Source organism: Arachis hypogaea, chromosome 3 (genome assembly GCF_003086295.3).
Source record: "Arachis hypogaea cultivar Tifrunner chromosome 3, arahy.Tifrunner.gnm2.J5K5, whole genome shotgun sequence".
Classification (NCBI taxonomy): domain Eukaryota; kingdom Viridiplantae; phylum Streptophyta; class Magnoliopsida; order Fabales; family Fabaceae; genus Arachis; species Arachis hypogaea.
The window spans coordinates 120557397-120576514 of NC_092038.1; positions in this window are offsets into that span (position 1 = coordinate 120557397).

Here is a 19118-nt window from a genome sequence, read left to right on the forward strand (position 1 = left end):
CGTAGAAAGAATACTAATTTCTTCACTCACAACCTTCAAGGATTGGTTTTTCAGTAATCTCTCTTCCAAGAATCAATATTCCTATTTGTTTGGAGTGACTACTTCTTGTTTCTAACGCTTTTATAATAAAATGGTCTTTAAAAAAAATTACTATCCCGACATTCACTATTGCTAAATGAAAACCTGGACTAATGAGATTTCTAATCGCAAGAAATTGACTTACTCACCTAAAGACTAACTCGAAATCAGAATCCATCATTAAGTGGATATCTCCACAAGAGAATTACACTAAGTTCAATGTTGATAGATTGTACTATGGCAACAACAATAATATAGCAAGTGGAAAATTTTTTCGAAACTACTGTGGAAGGTTCATTGACTATAATATTGGGAGTTGCTCCATATCTCATGCTAAGATATGAGAGCTTTTTCAAGGACTTTAAATTGATGTGGCTAATGAGTTCCAATACATTGTTCTTGAGTTTGACTCTCTAGCGGCGATTAACGTAGTCAGAAGTGGTGCGCTTCCTTGCGCCCCTGTTACTTGCACCTTGAAGATATGTTAGAATTAATGCGGCTTGTATTCGAGATTTAGGGTTAGTTTGAATTGACTTTAGAAAAAAGTACTTATTTTTTATCTTTTTAAAAAAGATTTTTTTATCAAACAAAAATTATTTCACATGTGGATAAATATTTTAAATTTGTTTTGAAGTATTACAAATGTCTTTTAATTCTATTTATTTTAAAACAAGATATTGTTAATTTTTTAAAAAAATATTTTTAAATAAATTTTAAATAAAATAATTTTTTTTTATTTTTTAAAAAATTATTTTTTTACTAAAAAAACCAATCTAAACGAATACTTAAGCTGGCATCACACTTCGTAGAAAACTAATTGTGTTACTGATTTATTAGTTAAAAGAACAAAATCTCTCCTACACTCTCTACATTTTTTATATTCAATAATTTTAGATTTACATCATGCTCTGGTCTTTGATATTCTAAGAATCCTCTAATTGAGACAGATTGTTTAGTTTGATTTTTCTTTTTTTTTTACTTTTTTTCCTTTTTTTGGGAAATTTATAATTTCGATATCCAAAAAAAAAGTTAGTACTCATGAGAAAAAATATTAACTTAAATTTTTCTCAAGATAACAACTTTAAGAATTTATCATTCAAGTAACACATCTGTAATTTTTTTTCTCTAATTAATATCCATATACACATATATTAAAATACAATAAATACATTTTACGTCAAAATATTATATTTGATTTGGTACTTCAACAACATAGTTTAAAGATGGATGCTGACGATATTAAAAATGTCATGCTTGTTGTCTGTGTACTTTTGTGTATTTCTATGTACTGTTAGAGACGATGATAATGGCTTAAAAATAAGAATTTTTGAAAATTTAAAAGAAGTTTGCCTGGGTGCAGCAAACTCACTTTCACCCCAAAAAATTACATTTCTAAAAATTAGAATATTAGATTTAAAAAAATAATAATTCTTTTATTTTATTTCAGAAAAAATTTCCATAATCTTTCTATCGAATTCAAGTCTTATCTCTTGGGAAAATAAGATTCTAAAGTAATTTTTTGAACGCATAATCTAAACTAAACGCAGCCAAAGATAAAGAGATGCGCTTGGTTCTAACTTCGGAGGTTCCAAGGACATTCCTGATACACGCTAATCTCAGCGATCACATTGGGTAGTTTTTCGCTTGTCATTTTCCTCTTCAAAAAATACTTTAGAAGTTCTAAATCAGTAGGATTGAAATAAAATTTTGGAATTAATTTTCTTTTCTCAATATAATCCATAATTTGTCAATATACAAAAGGTCCAATTTTAATTTTTAAACTCTAAATCCTAATTTTAGACGAGAGAACAATCCTAAATTTGAAGACTATGAGAGAAAAATAGTCTGCCGTGAATCACATAGGAGAGAGGGTAGTCAAGATTAATAACTAGGTGCATTGTAAAGGATAATAATCATGGAAATAGTGTGAAACAGAACTGAAAAAAAAAAGAAGAAAAAGAGGAGAATCACAATTCACATATGTGAAAGAAAAGAAAAGAATGGGAAAGAATAGAGGAAGAGTGAAAAATAGGATTTCTGGATTTGCGCGTTGGTGTTGGCTTCAATAAGAAAACTGGAAAGAAATGTGGTTTTGATTTTTATGTAATTTGAACTTTGAGGTTTATTTTTATTCGCTCCTTGTTAAATATGGACTGTTACATGTTTTGTTAATATATTAAATTTGAATTCTTTATTTATTACATTTTATTTGAATGGTCTGAATTTTAAAAAATAACTTATTAATTCGGTTACTTATTTTTTTATAAATTTTGAATTTTTTTGTAAGTTTTATATATTGTACTAAAGTCTAAAACAAAAAATAGTATATGAATATTAAAAATAACATGTCTGTGCATAAAAAAAAAATTGGACTTTAGAATTAAAATAAATAATACATAAAAAATAAGTTAAAAATCTATTCACCAAACACAAAAAATGATATATTAGAATCTTAAAAAAATATTTTAGATATATATATATATTATGTAAATAATATAAAATTTAAATAAATTTTATTTTGTGTGAAACAAAATTATAATATTAAATATGAATACAATAATAAAATATTTTGTGTTATATAAATTTAATTAAAATATATATATATATATATATATATATATATATATTCCCGTAAAATATTGATCGATAACACATTCGGCGGCTCCACCTCTAATTAAAATAGGAGTTCTTGTAACACCCTAATTTTTAGCACGTCATGATCGTACCAAAAGTGAGGTGTTACTAACCTGTTTTTCTTATTTACTATTTAATATTAAGTCTTTAGTTCGATTTCGCGTTTCAATTTTATGAACATGCTGGAAATTTGTGTTTTTTATTAATCAAACCCAATCATCAAAGAACACCAAATAATAATAATCACATAATTATTAATAATAATAAATATTGTACAAAAAATAAAAAGAAACTCATATACAATTCCTGTCCGTCTGTATAAAAATAAAATCTTAATAACAAAGGCGAGAGAATTCTATGAAAGCAACTCAACACCTAACTTAACTCAAACAAAACTAATAACTGTTCGCAGCTTCAAACTGAGTCTTCGAACCTTTGTTATTGAAAATGTAGAAGATTTTTGGGGTGAGGTGTTCTCACGTTTTCAGTAGGGAATGGAAATGCTGTAAAAGTAATGAATAAAATACGAATAATTAACATACTCAAGGAAACTATAGTTTTATCAAACCTTTTAAAAATACTCTTGATTTTACTTTAGCTAATTAATTACCTCTTTCACAATCTCTAAACCCAAAACGAATTTTAAATCTAAGACTAGTCACGTTAACCATTTTTCAGCCACATAATCAATTTTCAATCAAAATGTCAATTCTTAATCACATTACATTCACAAACTAATAGTACAAGCAAGAGATTTAGTTCAAACATACAGACAAGTCACAATAAGACAAACAGCACAATCACAAAGAAATAATACAAGCAAACACAATCTAATGCAAATGTGAAAACAAAATGATGCATGTCTATTCCTAATGTAGGTCACAAGCTCATGTGTCGGTTGCCTACCCGCTCCCGACATTACCGGACACGAGTCGCAGATATGACTTTTCAGATGCATCCAATGTTCTTATAAGTCTTACGGCTAGGCCGCATACAATGTGACTTTTAATGTGCGTACATCTGGAAACAGTTCTCAGTGTGTGGGCGTCTCCACTATACATTTGGCACTAAGGCCCAAACAAAGTCGCATCTGCTCTCCTGTGGCAGACATTCCTTAAATCAATATATTCCTTTAATATTTGTTCTCTGCTCTCCTGTGGAAGAGATTCCTTTAATTATCTTTCATTTTTTTACTTTTCGTTCTTCTTCTTTTCTTTCTTATCAAAACGAATTCAAAACATAACTTAAATCAAATCCCTTCTCAGAAGATTGAGTTTAAAACATTATACTTTTCTTAATAAATCGAATAAAAAACAAAACTCTTTTTGTAATAAATCGAAATCAAATAATATTCTTAAATCATATTTGCTTTTAAATAACACTTTAAATAAAGTTTTAGAGTTTTATAAAAATTTGGCAGCATTTCCTCTAAAATTCGGGTTATGCCACCCTTTCAGGATCCCAACCAAACAATCTCTCAACCATTTCGAATATCAAATCCTTTGCTCTTGAATCAAACCAATATTTTTCTCAAATCAACAATCCAACCAAGACATTGACATAACCAGAGTTTTCAGCATCAATTACAGCCTCAATTCACACTTAATTTATATTTTCCATTCAACAAGCAATACCAAATCTATCACCATTAACAACCACAACTCAACAAATATTCATTATAACCAGCCATTAATTAGAATTTTCAGCATTTCTAAACAACAAGAAATCAAAATTTATTCATTAAATTTAGTCACAAAACAATTCAAATTTATCATTCAGTCATTCTAAAAAATCATAAATTATTTGAAAATATCCACTAAATTTTCATGGCATTCATAAATTAAAATAGTTAATTTCAAAATAAAATTCTCTATCTTCGTACAAAATCAGACGAAAATTTTGGAGAAACTTTCTGAACGAACTGCTGAAGAAGAAAATGTCAAAAATCGTCTATGCTTCTTAGAACTCCAATTGACCAAACTCAAAAAAAGAGAACTACGTCACTGTCAATTTTTATCGTACAAAAATAACGCTAATATGTAAAAAAAAATACAAACATTTTTATCGAACTAAATTTTTTATTGGAGTTACGAATTTCAAGAAATCAAAATCGGAAATTTATAACATCCATGGAATCATGTTCTTTTCTCTCTCTCGGATTTTCTCTCTTTTCCTTCAATAATAAACGCTTATGATGATGATAATTATCAATGGAAATTTAGCTTGCTTAATGTTTGGATGTCATGGGGAGGGGCGGCTCCACTTCTAATAGTAACAATTTTTTTAGTGTCTGTATGGTATAATAGATTCAATATGTGACCTACACATTGGGTTAGCAACACCCCAACTAACAGAGGTCTAAACCAGATGCATTTAGATTAACATGAGTCATATCCACCACTAACTACGGTTTTCTAGTCAGAGTCTCCCAAACCAATTCAAACCAATTCACTCATAACAAATCTCTAATGCTTGTAACATGTTACTAAATTTCATAATAAATAAAAGAGAAAAAGACAAATCAATTTATGACTTTTTAATCTGCGAATATTTAAATCTCTAAGAATTTAAAAATACATTTAAGTCGTTAATTTTTTCAAAATCTGGACACATCGATCCCTGAGTCTAATTTGTCCAATTTTAAAAACTCTCCCACGTGTACATCCGTATTGACCAGATCAGTACAACAGGAGTCACATTTGATTTTTTCGTTGGGTCTAACAGACCCAAGTGAACATGAGGAATCGATATGTCCAGGTTTTAAAAAGGTCAGAGGTTTAAATATATTTTCAAATCCTTGAAAACTTAAATGTTTACAGATCAAAAGGTCAAGAATCTATTTGTCATTTTTTCTAAATAAAATATATATAAGATTGCATACTAAATGTAATTAAAGTATAACAGAGTCAAACAAAAAAATATATACTTTTTAAAATATATGAATATCGTCTGTATTTTTATAAAATTATGAGTTTTTTAAAAATTAGTATTCATTCTAATAATTCAAAAACCACAACAATCAAATATTTTTAAATGTTAAAAATAATGATTGAATTGAAATATTGATAATAATACACTTAGAAATAATTATAGACATAACATCTACTCACAATTTGATTCCAAAGAACTGGAAGCAACTCTGACTACGTTTCCAAACTGAATAATTCTATAACTCTAGAAACATAATGATAATAATAATATTTGTGAGCTAATAATGTTGTCGATTAACACAATCTTACTCAACTTGGTAAAAGCCACAAATTTCTTAACCTAATAATCCTAATTTTAGATTTAAGTATATCCACAAGTATAGCCATATATGGATGACAATAATTAGAGATATAACTAATTATTGAGTTAAATAGTTATTTTGAAGTCTCAACAATAACCAAAACTCAAAAATTGAATGATTCTTTCGGTCATTAAATTGAAACTCCATGATTTAGAGTTATAAGAAATGATATTTAAATCAACAGAGATAGAGTAGAAAAGAAAAAAGAAGTAAGATGAAGAAAGTGAGTTTGATGATGATGTAGTTGGGATGAAAATATTGGAATAAGGACGATAGAATAGAAGAAGAGAAAAAAGGGGAGGAGAGGGTTTGAGTTCTTTTATTTAAAAGAAAAAGAACGAAGGAGAGACAGAGAGTAATCAACAGGAAATAAGGGGAGGAAAGAGTTTAAGTGGGAGGAAAGAGTTTAAGTGGGCGCTATGCCATATATATATATATATATATAATGGGATTAAGATTGATTTTGAAAAAGCATATGATGGATCAAAATAAAATTTTATCAAAGATACCTTAGAGGATATTGGTCTTCCCCAACACTTTATCTATCTAGTCTATACTTGTATCACTACTGCAAAGATGAAGGTCTTTTAGAATGGGAGAACTTTGGATTAATTTTTTTCTCTAAAGACATTTGTCAAGAAAATTCTATATTTTTGTACTATGTATAAAGCGGCTATCTCAACTTATTAATGTGGTCGTTGAGCATAATCTTTAAAAACTGAATTGCTTAAGTAGTAGTGGTCCTAACCTCTCTCACTTATGCTTTGCCAATGACCTTATCCTTTTTACCGAGATTAGCATAGAGCAAGATAAAGCGATAAATAGGGTATTAAAAGTTTTTTGTGCTAGTTCTCGATAATGAGTCAACAATGAGAATACCAGAATCTATTTTTTTGATAATGTGTATCATAATATTCATACCAATATTAGTGAAGTCTTACAGTTCGTTAGAAAAAAAATTTGAAAAATATCTTGGAATTCTCCTTCTTCATTCCAAGGTTAACAAGAATACTTATCAGGGAATCATTGACATCATGAACTCAATGCTCAAAAATTAAAATTTTTCTTATTTGTCCTTAGAAGGAAAAAACCACTCTAACGAGATCTATCACTTCTACTATTTCTATTTATACTATGCAAATTGCTGCTTTATCGGTCTCTACTTGTGATAACATTGATCAAAAATGCAGAATTTTATAGGTGTACTTTAGAACAGTGAAAGAATGTACATCTCCTAAATTAAAAAAGATAACGAGATCGAAAGTAGCTGGTAGCTTGGATATTGGTTTATAGATTTTAGGGGTTTGTACTTGTGACAAACAAATTTTTGTATGAAAGGATTATTGTTGGTTTAGAGACTATACTTTACAACGAGATTTCATTAGTGAAATTCTAAACCGTCAAAAATCCAATCATCAAAATGGCATTGTTTCTGGGGATTGCACATGAGTGCCATGTTTTTGGTTAATGTAAATATGTGAATATTGTAGATATATTTGTCTTTTGCTTGTTAGTTTTCATTAGATCTCCATTAGTTTTGTTCCTATTTGCCACTATGAATTCTCGTCCTTGTGATTTTGGATATGACTATGACTATGTTGTAGGCGAGAAAAACTTGAATGATGGCTCACATTATGGGAGAGATGAATTCTTAGGAAGGGAACCACATCCATATGAGCAATCATCATGGCAACCTTCCCCTTCAAGTTACTATGATGGTAATCCTTCTTATAATGCATATCATTCCTACGGATATGATGATTCTTATCATGGTTATACCACTCAACCACCATCATTCTATATACCATATTCTCAACCCACATCTTATTTCCACCAATTGCCTACATATGATCCAAGTCTATATTCCCCCTATGCATACCCTTGTGACGATTATGAACAAGCAACCCTTGAATCACCACCACTCCAACATCTTTACCCCCAACCCAAGTCCCCATGAATGATACACTTGGTATCATTCTTCAAGAGCAAGAAGAGCTCTAAACCGCACTCACGAGTTTCACCTCTACCCTCCAAGAATTTACGTCTCGTATAATTTCACCCTCTACCAATAACCAAAATAACTTCCCACCTCAAAGCTTTGATGAATCTCCTTTACAACTATATCATGATTTTCCCTCTCCGCCACAGACCTCCATGGAAGCATATCAATGTCCATTAATCCAAGAGCAATATGATCCTACTTATGTTAGTAAAGCGGAACAAAAATTAAGGGATCGCTTCAAGGAAGAAATGGATCGACTTCAAGCAACCATCCGTCAAAAGATAGATTCTTGGAATTCATACAACAAGCAAAGCATCTCAACGGATGAATATGAGAAATCAATCGAAGAGATGAGCATGAAGGAGATTTTAAGATCCCAACACGAGGACAAGGAGATAGGATATGTCTTGCAACAAGTGAAGGAGGAAGAAATCATTGAGAAAGAAGAAACGGTTGAAGAGTTAAAGGAAGTTAACCAAGAGGTGGATTTCAAGCTTGAGAACACTTCCACACCAAGTGATATTGTTGATGATCTTGTGGAAGTTGTTGAAGTCTCTCCCATTAAACTTGAAAATGATGTTGAGGATGATGATGCGCAACCTCCAAGGCATAGTATGAGTAATAAAAGATTGGAAGAGGTTGATCGAGAGATGGATTCAATCATTGAGAATTCCTTATCTACGACTGAATCCCCTCCCATGCCGTTGGTAAGCAATGAAGAAGAGAATGAATTGGAAAGAAGCCACCAAGAGGATGAGGTTGAATTTGAAGAAGCCATCAAGGAAGAGTACAAGGGAGTAGAGCTTGCAAGATCATTGGGACCACTCCTTCCTAAGTCACCATCCAACATAACATTCAAGTAGGTAAAATCCTTATCTCTAATCTTTACTTTTCCACTTGAATATGGTTTACTTAAGACGGATGGGCAACTTAGAGCTCTTTGTGGATTGAGGAGTAAGAAAGGGTCATGTAGTGGTTGGAAACATCACTCTAAGTTCATGATGGGCGCTTGCTCAAGGTTGAATGGCAATGGATGGTGTAGAACCAAATTGCGTGGGTCTAGGAGAATGTTTGGAGGCCTAATCGAGAATTCAATGAGTTTGCCACTCAAATGGAAGCATGAAGCTCAAGAAGAAAAGGGGTTGACAAATAAAGTATGGGACCCCGGAACATACATAGATCACTATCAAATTAGGGGTCTTGTTACTTGCTTAGGCCCCCTTGAAAGCCTTGTACGTTTAAGTTGGGACCCCGGAGGCCATTGGAAGTGCAAACACTGGTGGGGATTCGAAGAAGAGTTCAAGCATAAGCCACCCTAGCAAGGACTCTATCAAAATGTCCAACTTAAGGACTTAAACTAGAAGTGCTAGGTGGGAGACACCCCACCATGGTAAACTCTTTCCACTCTCTTCTAATTTTGTTTAATAAGTGATTTGAGTTACCATTGTAGGTAGTTTTTTTCATCTCATAATTAGCTTGTTTGTGTACATTAGTTGCTAGCATATTAACATGCATGTTGTGCTTAGTAGAAATAGAATAAATCTCAAAACCAACTTGCATTTTAGAAAGTATGTGGTTTTTGACTAAACAAGGTGTTGTAAACATCATGGGGAGTCTTTGGGCAATTTAGAGCTTTTAGTCATTTTCTAAAAAAAAAAAAAAGGGGAGTGGACGCGCACGCACAATGTACGCGCACGCGTCCATGAGCAGATGCATCATCACCCACATTCCAGAGAGTTGGGCCTCTCTTGGGAAAACACTACGCCCTGAGCCCAACACAATCCATGCTGAAGCGCACTATGTGCGTGCGCGCCGATCATGAGAACAGGGAAGTGCACGCGGACGCGTACCTGCCGCGCCCGCGTCGATCTGCTGCTGCAATTTTTTTGAGCCAAGCACCAGAGAGTTGAGCCGGATCTGGGCCGACTTTAAGCCCCCAGCCCAACTCGATTTGTGCGGACGTGCACTTACCGCGTGCGCGCCCATATGCCCAGGGGGGAACAGACGCGAGCGCACGCATCGCGCTAGCGCGCCTTATCACAAATTACCAACGTACGCGGACGCGCACTTGCCGTGCCCGTGTCCCTTACATGCTGCCGCCACTCTAGGCTTTTGCCCCGAGAGTTGGGCGTGCGTCAAGCCCACTCTAAGCATCAGGCCCAACCACATGTACGCGTACGCGCACTGTACGTGCACGCGCCGTTGCATAATCTGCCAATCCATGCTTGAGCGCACTGCACGCTCACGCGTGGGTCCCAAGTTTTCTCAATGTACGCGGACGCACAGGGTGCGTGCTCACGTAGATTCAAAAAAGGGGATAACCCTAATACGCGAAGAGTGTTGCGCAGTCGCGCACTCTCTCCTCTCTCACTCTCATCTTCCCCTTCCTTCAACTCCATCAACCACCATCATCGCCACCGGGCGCAGCCCCGTCACCACCGGCGACTGCGCCGCCGTCGCCACCCAACCCCTCTGCCTTCCTCTCCCTCTCAACCGCTCTACCTCGCCACCCACTCACTTCCCCCTCTGCTCTCCTCCACCACCGGCACGCCTCTGCTGGTCCGCCGGCCACCACCATCACACGGCCAGTCTCTCTCTCTCACCCACTCACTCTGCCCTCTGCTCTCTCGCACGACCCACACGCCGCCGCAGTCGCCGCCATCTTCACCGCCACCGTCCACGGCGGTGCAACTTCGGATTCTGCTGCCCCTGCCCTATCCTAATTCCCTTTCCATTCTCAGTTCTTCCCCGCTCCCAGGTTTCTGCTCAATTTCTATTTTTCTTTTTAACTGTTCATTTTTGTTAGCTTCTGTAATTTTCTTTTAGTTAATTTGGATTCAATTGTTGCATGTTAGGATTAGTTAGAAATAATTGCGGTTAGGTAGCTAGGACTGGATAGAGGATTCTAGGCCTGATAAGTGCTCCGTATGTGCATATTTTCTATTTGTTGATTTGTCTGATAAGTGCCAATTTTGAGCTGCTCTGTGTGCAATCTGTGTTGCCTGTATGCTATCTTTTTGCTGCTGTGATTAGTTGATATTGTAATCATGATAATTTGTGCTATGTTGCCATCCAGGAACATCCGATTTTAAGCCAGAATGCTGCCCAATTTTCAAGAAATCTATTTTCATTTGAGTCTCTATTGTAATTTGGGCTAATTTCCGTTTCCTTTCAACTTCCCGGATTTGCATCAATCATTGTGAACATGAACTGCAACTTCTCTTTTCTTTGAGCCTAAATATCATCATGCCACTAATCCACTTTTCTAACTTACTAATTTCTTTAACCATTTGACATTTACTCACATTTAACCCTCTTTAACCATTCTTTCAAAGGTATGATGATTTTATTGCTTAATGAGTAAGAGTTGTTGACTTTAGTGACCATAACATTGATGATTTCCTTTCAATTCATTGCACCCCGTTGCAATTTCATTTTCATCATCAATAATTACACCTCATTGTATGCATTTTGTGAATCCTTTTGTTAGGCAAGCTTTCTTTCATCATAACACTAAGTATCAATCTCATCTCTTACTTGCTAACTTGTCTAACCTACTGACTTCAGTTTTCTTTACTTAGCTCATTAACCATTCTTTTGAGTTTTGATGATGAATATGCCTATTCTTTAAGAATTGTGTACATTGTTGGATGTATTGATTTTTTTGGTTTATGCTTCCACTTATGGTTCTTTGCACACCAAGTTTTCAATACACATTATGATTACTTGTCATTCCTATTACATCTTGAAGTTGCTTTTAATTGCTATATGCTACATGTTTAATTGCTATCATAATTGTCTTTTTCAGGATGTCAGATAAAGGGAAAGCTATAGCCACCTCTTCCAAGAAAAGAAAACACTCTACACCCTCTATCCCCTCCATCTACAAGAATTATGCTAAGAATCCTTTGAATGACGAAGAAAAGGAAAATCAGTTATTACCTTCTACTGACCCAACCAAGTTTCCCAATCTTTACTGTGAGCTTCGCTTCCAAAAATATCGAACAACGAAGCTGAATACTGAGAAGAAATTACTCCTACCTAATGATGTGAGACGAGCCATTACTAGTCGCATCCTAGAGTTGGGTATGGACTTTGTTGATAGAGATTTAGGAGATATCAACATTTCGTGGGTTAAGGAATTCTATTGCAACTTCTTCCGTCCTACTTTGGATTTAGTTCAGGTGAGGGGTAGAGAGGTTATGATCACTGAGACTGCTATAGAGGAGGCATTACAGTGTCGGCACATTACTGATGACATGTGTGCCCATCAGCAGGCAGAGATGGCTATCCATACCATGACCTTTGACTATGAGGCGCTGAGGCGCATGATTGGTTTACCAGATGCCACTTGGGTCATGGACTCGGGCAACACAAAGCCCAAAGGGATGCTCTTTGCACACTTGAACAAGGAGGCCAAGACTTGGCAGATGATCTTCGCTCACTACGTCTTGCCCACCACTCACTTTTCTGAGATCCCTATGGAGATGCTACTCTTGATTGGTTGTGTTATGGAGGGAAAGGAAGTTTATTTTCCCCGATTGATCCGACAGAGCATGTGGCGAGCCCATATTCGTGGCCTCCTGCCTTTTCCTGTCCTGATTACCAGCATGGCATCACTGGCGGATGTTCCTAGCCATGATGATGATGTGATACCACCACTGCCAGAGGACGGTGCTAAGGAGATCACTATTCCTTGGGGCACTTGGGTGACTGAGAGACCCCCGGCTAGACGCCGATCTAGAGCTAGAGTGGTGGTAGGGACAGCCGGACCTTCGGCAGCCCCATCCGCTTCTACAGCAGCAACCCCATCTTCGACAGTCCCTTCTTCAGCACCTGAGCCGACTTATCTACTGGTCCATCGTCTGTTTCGGTTCTTAGAGCACGAGAGGCGCCATGTCAGAAGTCGACTGGATCGGATGGACCAGGCGCTCATTTCTCTGGGTGCTGAGTTACCTCCGCTTCCCGACTCTCCGGCCTCCGATGAGCAGGATCATCAGGAGGAGGATGCGGAGGCACCGACTCAGCAGGATGCCCCTCCAGATGCCCCAGACACCACAGAGACACATCAGACCCATGCGGAGCTGGTCTCACAGCCACAGCCAGAGCCAGAGCCTACCGTTGTACCTCCCACCGATCCTCCGGTTTAGCATCGAGGACGATGCTTGATCTTAAGTGTGGGGAGGGGACCGGTGAACTTTTCGGCTACTCTCCTAGTTATCTTATTTTGCATATCTTTTGCATATATTTTGATGCATTTTGAGTTTACTTTGGATACCTTTAATGCTTATTTTGGATTTTAGATATTTTGATGCTTTTGGATATCTTTAGATGTCTTAAAAGATAGATTTCACACTTTTAGTTGGATTTTTGCATATTTTTTCTTTTTAGTTTGTGGTTGTGATTAGAAATCATACTTTGAATTGCAAACACTTAGTCACCCTTTTTGCATAAGAAATTGGTTTTAAGCGGAAAAGGAAAGGGTAAACTAAGGAAAATTTTGAATTTTTTCAATCACAATAATGCTTAGTCAAATATTAAGATTTTTTCAAGAAATTTAATTATAGGGCACCAACCCAATTGATTGAAGAAAATTTTTGGTGAAACTTGCTTGAATTCATACTTTGTGAAGTATGTATTGAGCCTAGAACACAAGCTTGTGAGACTTGAGCCTATTGATGTGGTTACATTTTATAACCACTTATTTTCCATTCTTGTGTGAAATTGTTCTCTATCTATGATTGTGATCCTTGATTTGTTTGATTCTATATGTCCATTTATTTCTTGTATTCATGCATTTGTATGATTGAGGCCATTATTTCATTATCCCACTTACCCAAATAGCCAACCTTTTACTCTCCATTGTTAGCCAATTTTGAGCCTAAGCTTAACCAACTTATTCTCAATTTAGCACATTACAAGCCCAAGGCGGAAAACCAATGAAAAGTCCTTGTTTGGATCTTTGATTAGCCTAGGCTAATGAGAGTGCTCATTATTCAAAGTTGGTGAGGCTTGGGAACATTGGATGGAAAAAAAAGGGGTAGTACACTTTCATGTTTAGGAATTGGGTACATACTCATGTATTGATTAAATGTATAGACCTTATGCATTGATGTTCTTGTGTATAGTTTGAAAGAAAAAAGAAAAATGAAAAGAAAAAAAGAAATAAAAGTGAAAATGAGAAAAACAAAAGAATAGAAAAGAAAAAAAAAGAAAGAAAAAGGAAGAAAAATAATAAAAGGGGACAAAATGCCCCAAGGTGAAGTTCAACAAAAGGGAATCAATGCATAAGTGTTATGAATCAAGAAATAAGATGCATGAATATGTAAGAAAAAAGGTGAAGAATGGGTAGTTAGAGTAGTTTGAATTTGTATAGGTCATTATATAGGTTAGGTGGGAAAGTCTATACTAATCCAAGATCCAAACTCTAGTCCACTTAACCATAAATGAACCTACCTTGACCCTAACCCCATTACAACCTAAATGAAAGACCTCATGATAAATGTATGCATGCGTTGAATAAGTGTTGATTGTTAGAAGAAAATCAAATTTTGAAAAGCATGATTAGAAGAGAATTGAGTGAATTAACCCTTAAACACTTGAGTGAATAGAGCGGATACACATCCGGTGAGGGTTCAAAAGTTCAATTACATGTATTCACCCATATTATCTATATTCTTGCAAGCTTGAATTTCTTTTTGATAATTCAATACAATTGTGGTTTGGACTTAACTCCTATTGCCCTAACTATTGTGCTTATACATGTTCTCTTGGGAATTGATTTGTTTGAACTAAGCATTTCCAATTGCTTTAGGTAGTTGCATTTAGATGGATTCATATAGTTCAGTGCATTCGAATGAATGCCATACCCCTTAGTTCCTTCTTATTTTAGCATGAGGACATGCTAAGGTCTAAGTGTGGGGAGGTTGATAAACCCCATTTTTAGGGTTTATCTTGTATTGAATTTAGAGTATTTTGATAACCTTTTCTCGCATTTAACCTATGAATTGGCATGGTTTTGTAATCTCTCCCGTATTTGTGCTTAAGTGTAAAAACATGCTTTTTAAGCCTTTAATTTGATAATTTTAGTTCATCCTTGATTCCATAAGATGCCTTGATGTGTTTGCTAGTAATTCCAGGGTTGAAATAGGCTAGGCATGGATCAAAGGAAGCAAGGAAGGAAGCATGCAAGTGGAGAGAAGCACAAAAAGCCAAAGAATTGATCTCGGCCAAGCATGCGTACGCGCACAAGGCGCTCGCGCGCACATCGCAGAATTAGCCATGGGCGCGCACGCGTACCGTGCGCGCACGCGTCGTAGTCCGCACGTGATTCTGTTATTGCAACACGAGCCTGGCAATTTTGGAAGGTTTCAGCAACCAACTTTGGCGCCAAATTGCATATAAGAACCAAGGATTGAAGGGGATTGACACACATTCACATCCATAGACTCATTTTACAAGTTTTTCTTAGATATTTTTAGTTAGTTACATTTGTAGAGAGAGAAACTCCAACCTCTCTCTAGGATTCATCTTCATTTTCTCAATTCTCAACCATTCCTTGGTAAGATCTATTGCAACTTTCAATTTACTTTGTTCATGTTGTAGATCCTCTTCTCTAATCTCAATTAGTGTTTGTAATTGTTCAATTCTCATAGGTCTTAGATTTAACTTTGTTGTTTGGATTCTATTAATTCATTGAAGATCTCATTTTCACTGTTGTTCATTATTGATTGTTGTTAATCTCTTGTGTTGAATTACTTTGATTCTCAATTTCTTCTCAATTTTACTATGTCTTTCATTCTTGCTCACCAAATGTTTGAGAAAATTCCAACTTTAGATATGGAGTAGCATCCTTTCACTTGGCCTAGTGGTTGAGTCATTGGAGACACTTGAAGAATGGATATCAATTGTTGATTAAGAATTGAGAATTGCTAATTGACTTAGAGTGCACTAAAGCTAGACTTCCCTAAGGTAAGACTAGGACTTGTGACTCAAGTTAGTTACTTTTACTTGACTTTTCTCTATGATTAGGGGTTAACTAAGTGAAGCAACACTCCTTTGTTATCACAATTGAAGGAAGCTATAGTGATGGAACTTCCAATGTTCAACCTTGGCCAAGGCTTTTACTATTGATTGATTGTTGTTTTCTTTTATTAGCACTTTTATGCCACACACTTCAAGCCACAAAAGACTACTTAACCAATAGCATGCATCCTTGTAGCATTCCTAGGGAAGAACGACTCGGGACTAATACTCTCGGTTATAGATTGTAGATTTGTTTGATGATGGATTTTGCGTCGGTTTAGACTATACTACGATTGATTATTTGATAATTTCTATACCGGCAAAAATTCATTTATCACGTGCTCTCTTAATCGAGCTTTTATAACAAAGATCGGTTGGGAACTACAGAAATAAAAGAATAACTTGTGGGTTAGAATTCTAAGAGCCAAGTATAGATGTGAAAATAACATTATCTCAGATGTCAAAAGGAAAAAAATGACTCCAATCATTGGATAGGAGTTTTGTAGCTTGGAGGGATGTGGAAAGGAACTCCTTTTGACGTATCGGCAACGGCAAAAGAATCAACTTTTGAAAAAATAACTGGGTTCTTAAAGTTAGAAATCAGAAAAATCATGACATCCAACCTCCAAACTCTAGTGATTTGAATATATCTCTAAATAATTCCTTATCCATTTCAGGTTGATGGGATGAAGATAGTCCAAAGAGCTAGCTGTCGGTTGATTTGGTTGACAAGATTTTGTGCATCTCTTCACTGTCTCCCTAAAAGAATTCGGATAAGATTGCATGGGATCTTTCCTCTGATGGTAGTTTCAACTTCAGGATTCATATAAGTCACCGAAAGAAGTCCCTACTATCCTTGAGCAGATGTTTAAGCTGGTTTAGAACTGGAAGGAGTCAGAGAGGGTTAGGGCGTTTATATAGCTAACAAGTCAGAACATCTTTTTTAATGTAGAGAGACGTAAAAGACATATGAGCCCCTTAGTAACATGTCTTAAATGTGGCTAGGATGAAAAGGCAACTCTTCATATTCTAAGGAATTGTCTCTTTGCAACTGTCATTTGGCAAGCGTTGATGCCTCGCAGCAAGAATACTAATTTCTTCACTCACAACCTTCAAGGATTGGTTTCTCAGTAACCTCTCTTCCAAGAATCAATGGTCCTATTTGTTTGGAGTGACTACTTCTTGTTTCTAGCGCTTTTATAATAAACTGGTCTTCGAAAAAAAATGCTATCCCGACATTCACTATTGCTTCTTGAAAACCTTGACTAATGAGATTTCTAATTGCATGAAATTGAGTTACTCACCTAAAGACTAACTCAAAATCAGAATTCATCATTAAGTGGATATCTCCACAAGAGAATTACATTAAGTTCAATGTTGATAGATCGTACTATGGCAACAACAATGATGCAGCGACTGAAAAATGTTTTCGAGACTATTGTGAAAGGTTCATCGAAGTCTTCTCCTATAATATTGGGAGTTTCTCCATAACCCATGCTGAGATATAAGAGATTATTCAAGGACTTCAGATTGATGTGGCTAATGAGTTCCAATACATTGTTCTTAAGTTTGACTCTCTAGTGGCGATTAACCTAGCCAGAAGTGGTGCACTTCCTCGAGCCCCTGTTACTTGCTCCTTGAAGATATGTCAGAGTTAATGCGACTTGTATTTGAAATTTAGGGTCAGTTTGAATTTACTTTAGAAAAAAAATACTTTTTTTATCTTTTAAAAAAGATCTTTTTTTATTAGACAAAAATTATTTCACATGTGAATAAACTTTTTAAAAAGAGTTTTCAAGCATTAAAAATGTCTTTTACTTCTATTTTTTTTGAAAATAAGATATTGTTACTTTTTTTAAAAAATATTTTAAGAAAATATTTTCAAATAAATTTTAAATTAAATAAAAATTTTTATTTTTAAAAAAATTATTTTTTTTACTAAAAACCAATCCAAACCAATACTTAAGCTAGCATCACACCTTGTAGAAAACTAATTGTGTTATTGATTTCATGCTCTACTCTTTGATACTGTGAAAAGCCTCCAGTTGAGACGGATTGCATAGTTTTTTTTTTTTACTTTTTTCCCTTTTTTGCGGTTTATAACTTCGACATCCAAAAAAAATAGTACTCAAGAGAAAAAATATTAACTTAAATTTTTCTCAAGATAACAACTTTAAGAATTTATCATTCAAGTAACACATCTGTAGTTTTCTTTTTCTTTAATTAATATCCATACACACATATATTAAAATACGTTAAATACATCTTACGTCAAAATATTATATTTTAGGTTTTGATACACTATTATATTTGATTTAGTTCTTGGTGGTGAATTATTTTTAACCACAAATTAACCAGCAAGTGCACCGAGTCGTACTAAGTAATACCTTAGGTGAGTGAGGATCGATCCCACGAGGATTGATGGATCAAGCACCAATTATTGAGTGATAGGCTTAGTCAGACAAACAAAAAATATTGTTGGAAGTTCAAAGAGCATTAAACGTAAATTTAGAATATTAAAGACAGACAGATAAATAAGTTGGGAATAAAATATTGAGAAAATAGTTAAGACTTCAGAGTTATCTATTTTTCCGGATTGATTTTTTTTACTAACTATTTTAATCATGCAAGATTTAATTCATGGCAAACTATATGTGACTAGACCCTAATTCCTTAGACCTTCCTAGTCTCCTCCAAAATTCATTAACTGCCAATTCCTTGGTCAATTAATTTCAATTAGAGGGTGATGATCAATTTCTAGTTTATATGCCAAAAGAATCCTAATTATCCAAAAATAAAGGGATTATATATCACGTATCCTGTTAAATACAAACAATTAGAAATTCAGTATAATATGTTTTCAAGCTGTTGTTCAAGTAAAGAGATTTTCCAAGTTTTACAAGAACTCAATTAGAACATGGGTCATACTTCCGTTCCACCCATATTCATAAAATAAAGAGCGAAAACAATTATTGAAATATAAATCAAAACATTGATTAAATTAGAAAGATCAAACGAATCAATCCATACAAATAGACATAGCTCATAACCTTAACAGTGGAGGTTTAGTTGCTCATGGAATATGGA